This window comes from Megascapheus bottae, unplaced genomic scaffold, assembly GCF_031878675.1.
Source record: "Megascapheus bottae isolate mThoBot1 unplaced genomic scaffold, mThoBot2.hap1 HAP1_SCAFFOLD_51, whole genome shotgun sequence".
NCBI classification, from domain to species: domain Eukaryota; kingdom Metazoa; phylum Chordata; class Mammalia; order Rodentia; family Geomyidae; genus Megascapheus; species Megascapheus bottae.
This window is the reverse complement of record NW_028327726.1, coordinates 855,578-864,499: the sequence shown is the minus strand read 5'-3', so window position 1 is coordinate 864,499 and position 8,922 is coordinate 855,578.

Below are 8,922 nucleotides of genomic sequence, written 5' to 3'. Positions count from 1 at the left end.
TATGTCACAGGTATGTTTATTATCTGGCTTTCATTTTCAGTAGTCTTTTGAAATCAAGGCTTGGACACAATCCCTGAGATTTTTGCTCAAGGATAGAGCTCTATCATTTAAGTCATAGCTCAATCTCTTGTACTTTTGGTTTTCAGTGATGATAAGATATTCAGAGACATCTTTGCCCAAGGTGGCTTAAATCATGATTCTCAGATTTCAGCCTTTTGAGTAGATAAGACTACAAGCATGAAGCCCCAATGCCGGCCTCAACTTGTTTTTCTTATACCCAGTTAGCTTATTTTCATTTACCCAGTTTGGCTTATTTCCTTCTCTTAGTTACACAAACTATGATTAAATAGATTTATTAGTGCATTAAGATAGACACATTAATTGCTGCATTTTCAGCCTGTGAAATTTTGCCAGCTTCCTACAGAAAGGAAAAGCAGTATGGCCTCATTTAGCAAAAACTTTGACTTGAGATAGCAATATTTTCTTTTTCTTTTTGAGGTTAGCACCTTTTTCTTTTTCCATATATTTTATTGTATTAATAGAAGGGTTACATTATATTCACCAGATACATGGTGCATTACTTCATATACACTGATAACCTTTCTCATATCTTGGTCCCCATTTCTCTCCCCCACCCCTACCCCCAACTTGTTTTCCTCCTTACCTATCCGATTTCAAATAACCAAATTTGCATATATCCAATATATCAGATAACATGATGAAATATTGTAACAATATGAGATAGCCAAGGGACAGCAAAATTGATGAGAGATAACATAGTACATTAAGGAAAACAATCACTTGTTATATGGCTTTTGTTTCTATGTCTTGGAGGTCCTTTAATACTATATGGCCTTACATATCTAGGTTTTGCTCTATTGTAAATCTATGCTAGGACAGTCCAAGGTTTCTACTGATTATGACAAATGAGGGAAACCATTGAGTTCCTTTGAGTCTGGGTTACTTCACTTAATATGGTATTTTCTAACCCTTTCCATTTCCTTATTTTCAATGCAGTATTTCTTGTAGATCAAGTGGGCCACTGAAAGTAAACATCTGTAGGTGACACATTTAACTCAACTCTACACCCACTGACATTCTAGCAATGTTTCTCAATTTTCAAATAACATGACACATGTGCAACCTATCTTGTTGTTATAGGAGTTCCATTTTGCATATCATTTACTTTGATTATAATCACCTAAATTTATCTCTGACTGTTCTTATATCCTGTCCCACATCCTTTTTTCCTCCCTCTCTTTGAATTTCTTCTCTTCATATTCAGATTGCTTAGATAGCTAGGATTTTAGGCATGAGCCACCAGTGATTATCACTCTTGGTTAGCCGTTCTTCTCAAGGGTGGGAGATAGGAGTGTCATGATCTTTTCTAATCCCACTGGCTTGAGTTAATATCCTCAGAGCTCAACTTCTTGATCAGCTAGCATTATAGTCATGACTGACCAGTGCAGGTAGTCTAGTTTACTGAAGTATTTCCAATTCTCCAATTTTCAATTTTCATATAGCCTCACAAAAACTATTTTCTTTTGGATTTTTAATTTTTTGGAATTAGTATAAACTTACAAACAAGCACACAGTATATTTGGAATAAACATTTCCTCATTTATGAATTATTTTTTGATTTTTGCCAATCCTGGGTCTTTTTTAAGGAAGAAAAACTCCAAAGATTTCATTGAAATATTTTATCTTCCTCTAAGTTGAGATCTCTTTGTATTAATATTTCTCTGAAGAAAACTTATACTACAATATGTGGGAGAAAGTATAAGTTATAGTGGAGGACTCTGGGATATCTTTTATATCACATTGGAGAGCATGATTAAAACCATTTTCTTTTTTTCAAAATATTTTTATTGAGGAGAAGGAATATGGCGCCAAGACAATAGGGACGCTGCCTAGCTCTTTCTCACAAAAAGAGAGAACCAGGGAGTCCCACGAGCCAACTACCTTAAGAAATCCACAACAACAAACTCAAAAAGCAACAGAGAAGGACTCAAACCGGAAAAGAAATCCAGATAAAGCTTACATCCAACTTTCTCAAAGAATTCGGAACGTGAGGACCCCCCCCCCACCTCTCTCCGCCGGCTCCAAGACACAAAAAGCAGCGGCAGTGGAGGCCACCAGGCCGGGAGCCCAACTGCTGCAGAAACCAACACAGAACCGGGCCAGCGAATGGCAGAAGCAACGGAACACAGATGCGGAACCAGAACAGCAAGCAATGGAACCCAGACACAGAACACAGGCGGCGGCAGAGACCCAAGGGGAGTGAAAGACTCCCCACCACCGTGGAGCACCCGCAGAGGGAACGCAGAGGCATGAGTAATACAGCGCGTCCCCAAACACATCGGGAAAGCAGAGCAGTGCCAAGCAATAGAACTTAACTCAGACTCCTTTACCCCGCCCGAGAAAGACTGGCGGGAGCAAGGGGGCAAGGAATTTAGAATCCTGTCCCTTCCCTCAACAGCCCCCTCCCTCAGGTCACTTACTGGAGATTGACAGACGGGCTATCTAAGACCCAGCACCCCACCAAGGGAGGTGGAGCTGTCCCAACTCCCACCCACCCAACGGGTTCAACCCCCAGCCCTCTGACTGGAGACTGACAAGCAGGCAGACCCTAGGATCTGGCACGCCACCAGGGGAGGCGGAGCTGACACAGCTCCCACCCGCCCACCAGGCTCCTCTCCCAGGCCACTGAATCTGGAGAGTGGAGGGCGCTGGGACCCTGCCTTACAACAGTGGGTACAGTGTGTGGGAAAATAGGAGCAAGCATCTGTCCCCCCTCAATTCTTGAGCGGAGCATCCTCCAGCTGGGAATCCTGAGCAAGACAGCACTGTGGGACTCCCCACAGTCACAGACTCTCTGACCAAGCAGTGGAAACACGGCAGGGTTCCGAAGGGCCGACCAGCAGCTAAGCTCGCCTTTTGAGAATCAGAAAGGCGAGGCTCCGCCCTTGGAGCCCATGTCCTCAGCTGGGCCCCGCCCCTGGGAACAGAGAGGCCTCCTGCTGGTCCTGCTGAGAGTCCCTGGAAACTCTCAATCCCCAGACCCTTGCCTGGGGGCCGTCCCTAGAAGCAGCACAGGAAAACTTCTGCCCAGCGCGCTCAGACTGAAGGTCTCAGATCCATCCCATGGTCCACTGTGAGGCCACTGGTTGGGCTAAGAGCTAGTCATGCAGCAACACATAAGTTTTATTCTAATACTTTCCAAACTTTGTACTCAAGTATGCTACCTACTTACCAAATTAGGTCAGTTATCCTTACGCTATACCTTTTCATCATTACAATATTCTCACACTCCTACGTTAATCCTCTTGTACCTCCCCTGACCTCTCTCATTCTATTTTTCTATCTCTGGACCTCTGTTCGACTTTCAAACCTTATACTGCACGGATCTACACTTGATGGCTGTTGAGCAATATTGTATGTCTAGGTGTTTAATTATTCTCTAGGCTCAGAGGGACTTAAAGACAATAGAGATTGGATTGAGAGGCTTATTGTTTTGGGTATAAATCACTTATCAGTGGTTGTATTAGACTTGTCTGTAGGTGCACAAAAAGAGAGTGATAACACCAATCAAAGCTTGTGAACATCCAGTGTCTGCCAGCTACAGAGGTCTAGGTTGGTTATATCTGAAAAACTATAATCATGTTTAGTATTAATTTTGTTCCCACTGACAAATGGGCACAACAAGAAACTCAAGAAAAATGTCAAATCAAGAAAAAACATCCCCCACCCAATGTAAACAGACAATGGAGCAGTCACTGGCAAACCTAGAGGAGAGTCTTCAAAGTGCTACACAAATGCAATTGATAAACATCATTTATGACAACTGTGAAAATATAAAGAAAGAGATATGGGAGGAAGCCATAGCTGAACAAGAGGAAACCATTAACAAGGTGATAAGTGAAAAAGAAGAAGCCATAAAGGAGGCCATGATAAAGGTTTTTCAAAGAAAGATGTATGAATTCATAGAATCCACAAATAAAAAGGTGACCGAACTCCAGCAAATGTCCAAACAAAATAAAGCTAATGAGTTAACCAGTCAAATGGAAATCAAGGAGCTAAAGAAATCCATACATGATCTAAAAGAAGAGATGCAAGGCATGAAAAATGAGCAATTAGAAGCAAGGGAGATGAAAAATAAAGTAGATAGCTTTGATAGCAGGTTAGACAATGCAGAGGAGAGAATTTCCGGGGCTGGAGATAATTTAGTTGTAATAGAGAAAGAACCAAAAATGAGTCAATCCAAATCTAGGAAAAATGAGAGAGCGCTTCAGGAGGTCCAAGATACAATTAGGAAGCCTAATTTAAGGCTAATTGGTATTGAGCAGGGTCTGGGGAAAGAGGTCAATGGTATTGGAAATATACTTCAGGGAATCATCTCAGAGAATTTCCCAAATATCCAGAAGGCAGGGCCCATCCAGATACAAGCAGCTTTTAGAACCCCAAACAGATCTGACCAGAAAAGAACATCCAACCGCTACATCGTAATCCGAACTGGATCAATAGAAACCAAAGAAAAGATCCTAAAGGCAGCCAGGAAAGAGGGATCGGTAAGCTATAAAGGCAAACCAATAAGAATAACCTCAGATTTCTCAGCAGACACCATGCAAGCAAGAGGTGACTGGAAGCATATATGTCATGCGCTGAAGTCAAATAACTACCAACCAAGAATACTGTACCCAGCTAAGCTCTCATTCATAACTTAAGGAACAATAAAAACATTCCATTCCAGGGAAAAGCTGCAACAATATGTCACAACAAAACCAACACTACAGAGAATTCTCAAAGATGTGCTATACATACAAAACCCCAATATAGGGAAAGAAATGGCACCTAAACAGCATACCACCTAAGGACCACAAGAACTGTGAAGACACAGGCCCAAATACAAGCTTTTAAAAATGGTAGGACCTAATAAATATCTCTCAATCCTAACTGTTAATATCAATGGACTTAACTCTCCAATTAAACGGCATAGGCTGTCTAGTTGGATCAAAAAGCAAGAGCCATCGTTCTGCTGTCTTCAAGAGACACATCTTACACAAAAAAACAATCATCTTATGAAAGTGAAAGGTTGGAATAAATACTATCAAGCTAACGGCCCCCATAAACAGGCTGGAGTTGCCATCCTCATATCAGAGAAAATAGACTTCAAACCAAAATTAGTAAGAAAAGACAAAGAAGGTTACTACATACTACTAAAGGGATCTTTCCTCCAGGAAGACATAACGATCCTAAATATTTACACACCCAATCCCGGAGCTCCAAACTTCATCAAGCAAACTTTACTTACACTGAAACCATACATAGATCGAAATACAGTGATTGTCGGTGACTTTAACACACCGCTCTCACCTATGGACAGATCAACAAGGCAAAGACTCAACAGAGAAACATTAGAACTGAACAACTGTATAGAGCAACTAGATCTAACAGACATCTGCAGAATATTCCACCCAGCAACAACACAATATACGTTTTTCTCAGCAGCACATGGAACATTTTCCAAAATAGATCACATCTTAGGCCATAAAACAAACCTGGACAGATTCAGAAACACTGAAATTATTCCATGCATGCTCTCTCACAATTAAGGAATCAAATTGGAACTGAACACACATCTCCACCAATGAAAACCCTGTAACTCATGGAGACTGAACAACAAATTGTTGAATCACCAATGGGTCATCGAAGAGATCAGAACAGAAATCCAACAGTTTATGAAATTTAACAGTAAGGAGCACACAAAATACCAACTCCTTTGGGACACGGCAAAGGCAGTACTCAGAGGAAAATTTATAGCGCTGAGTGCCTACAACAACAAGTTGGAAAAATCGCAAACCAACAAGTTATTGTGTCACCTTAATCTCCTGTAAAAAGAGCAACAAACCAACCCTAATCCCAGTAGAAGAAAGAAAATTATTAAAATCAAAGCAGAATTAAATGGTTTGGAATCCAAAAAAACTACAGAAAGGATCAACAAAACAAAGAGTTGGTTCTTTGAGAGAATTAAGAAAATTGACAAACCCTTATCAAATCTTACCAAAAAAAGGAGAGAGCGTATCGAAATAAACAAAATCGCAGATGAAAATGGTAATATCACGATAGAAATTACCAAGATCGAGAATATCATGACGGAATACTTCTCAAAACTTTACACCAACAAATTTGAGAATGTAGAAGAAATGGTTGAATTCCTAGACAGTATTAACATACTCACACTGAACCAAGAAGAGCTAACCCAACTCAACAGGCCTATTTCAAGCTCTGAAATAGAAATTGCAATTACAGAACTTCCACCTAAACAGAGCCCAGGGCCAGATGGATTCACAGCTGAATTCTGTAAGGTCTTCAAAGCAGAGCTCACACCAATACTCCTCAAGCTCTTCAACGTAATTGAAAATGAAGGTTCCTTACCAAACTCATTCTATGAAGCCAGTATAACCCTCATCCCCAAACCAGACAGAGATTTATCAAAGAAAGAGAACTATAGACCTATTTCTTGATGAACATCGATGAAAAATTTCTCAACAAAAGACAGACCAACCGTCTACAACAACTCATCAAAAACATTATACACTATGATCAAACTGGATTCATCACAGGGAGGCAAAGCTGGTTCAACATACGCAAATCAATTAATATAATTCAACACATCAGCAGGAGCAAGGACAAAAATCACATGATTGTCTCAATAGATGCGGAAAAGGCATTTGACAAGATCCAACACCCCTTTATATTAAAAGCTCTAGAGAAACTAGGAATCCATGGAACATTCCTCAATGTAATAAAGGCTGTGTATGAGAAACCCACTGCTAGTATTACACTTAATAGTGAAAATCTAAAGCCATTCCCTCTAAAATGAGGAATGAGACAAGGATGCCCACTCTCTCCACTCCTCTTTAACATAGTATTAGAATTCCTAGCCAGTGCAATAAGGCAAGAAGCAAACATAAAGGGGATCCAAGTAGGGAAAGAGGAAATAAAACCATCCCTCTTTGCAGATGACATGATTCTGTATTTAAAGAAACCTATAGACTCTACTCCCAAGCTCCTTGAGCTGATTCGAAACTTTGGAAGAGTAGCAGGCTATAAATTCAACCCTCAAAAATCAACTGTCTTCCTTTATGCCAACAGTGAGAGGAACAAGGCAATAATCAGGAAAGTAACTCCTTTCACAATAGCCTCAAAGAAAATAAAGTACCTAGGAATTAGCTTAATTAAGAATGTAAAGACCTTTTTGATGAAACTTTAAAACCCTAAAAAAGGAAATTAAAGCAGAACTAAGGAAATGGAAAACCCTCCCATGCTCTTGGATTGGAAGAATCAACATTGTGAAAATGACAATCTTGCCTAGCGCTATCTACAAATTCAACGCAACACCCATCAATATTCCAATGGCATTCTTTAAAGAATTAGAAGAGGCAATTCAAAATTTCATATGGAAAATAAAAGACCCCGTATAGCAAAAACACTTCTTAGCAGAAAGAACAGCGCTGGAGGAATTTCAATTCCAAACTTTAGACTCTATTACAGAGCTATAATTCTCAAAGCAGCTTGGTACTTGCACAAGAACCGGCCTGAAGACCAATGGAATAGAACTGAGGACCCAAATATTAAACTACATACCTATGGCCACCTAATCTTTGACAAGGGAGCCAAAAATATAGAATGGAAGAAAGACCGCCTCTTCAACAAGTTGTGCTGGCAGAACTGGTTAAGCACCTGCAGAAAACTAAAGTTGGATCCTGCTTTGTCACCTTGCAGTATAATCAACTGTAAATGGATCAAAGACCTGGAGGTAAAAGCTGACACACTGAAAACTTTACAAGAAGGAATAGGGGATACACCAGGCCTCCTTGGCACAGGTCGAAACTTTCTTAATAAGGACCAAGAATCACAACAAATCAGAGAAAGGCTGGATAAGTGGGACTGCATTAAACTGCGGAGCTTTTGTTTGGCAAAGGACATAGCTATAAAATTAATTAGGAAGCCTACAGATTGGGAGATCCTCACCAACCAAACAACGGACAAAGGCCTCATATCTAAAATATATCAACAATCAAAAAATTGAATCACTCCCAAACTAATCCCCAATGTAACAACCATCCCATTAAAAATGGGCCAAAGACTTAAAGAGAGTCTTCTCTGAAGAAGAAACAAAAATGGCCTATAGACACATGAAGAAATGCTCAACATCACTGGTCATAAAAGAAATGCAAATCAAAACAACTCTAAGATTCCACCTCACTCCAGCTAGAATGGCCAGGATTAGGAAAACGAATAATAACATATGCTGGATGGGATGTGGCCAGGAGGGATCACTACTACACTGTTGGTGGGATTGCAAACTCATTCAACCACTATGGAAAGCAGTGTGGCAGTGCCTCAAAAGCCTAAACATAGAACTCGCCTATGACCCAGCAATTCCACTACTTGGCATTTACCCAACCACCCAGAAACAAGGGCTTACTAAATCCACTAGCACAACAATGTTCATTGCAGCACTATTCACCATAGCAAAGATATGGAACCAACCTAGATGTCTCTCAGTCGATGAGTGGATCAACAAGTTGTGGTATTTGTACACAATGGAATTCTATGCTGCTGTCAGAAAGAATGACATCGCCCCATTTGATAGGAAATGGAAAGACTTAGAAAAAATCATATTAAGTGAAGTATGCCAGACTCAAAGGAACATAGGCTCAATGGTTTCCCTCATTCTTCATAATCAGTAGGAACCTTGGGCTCTACTAGCAGAGATTTGCAATAGAGCAAAATCTTGATACATAAGGCCGTATAGTGTGAAGCTAATTGACAGGATCTCCAAGATATTGAAACAAAAGCCCTATAATGAATGATTGTTGTCCTTAATGTAGTATGTTATCTCTCATCTCTTTGGTT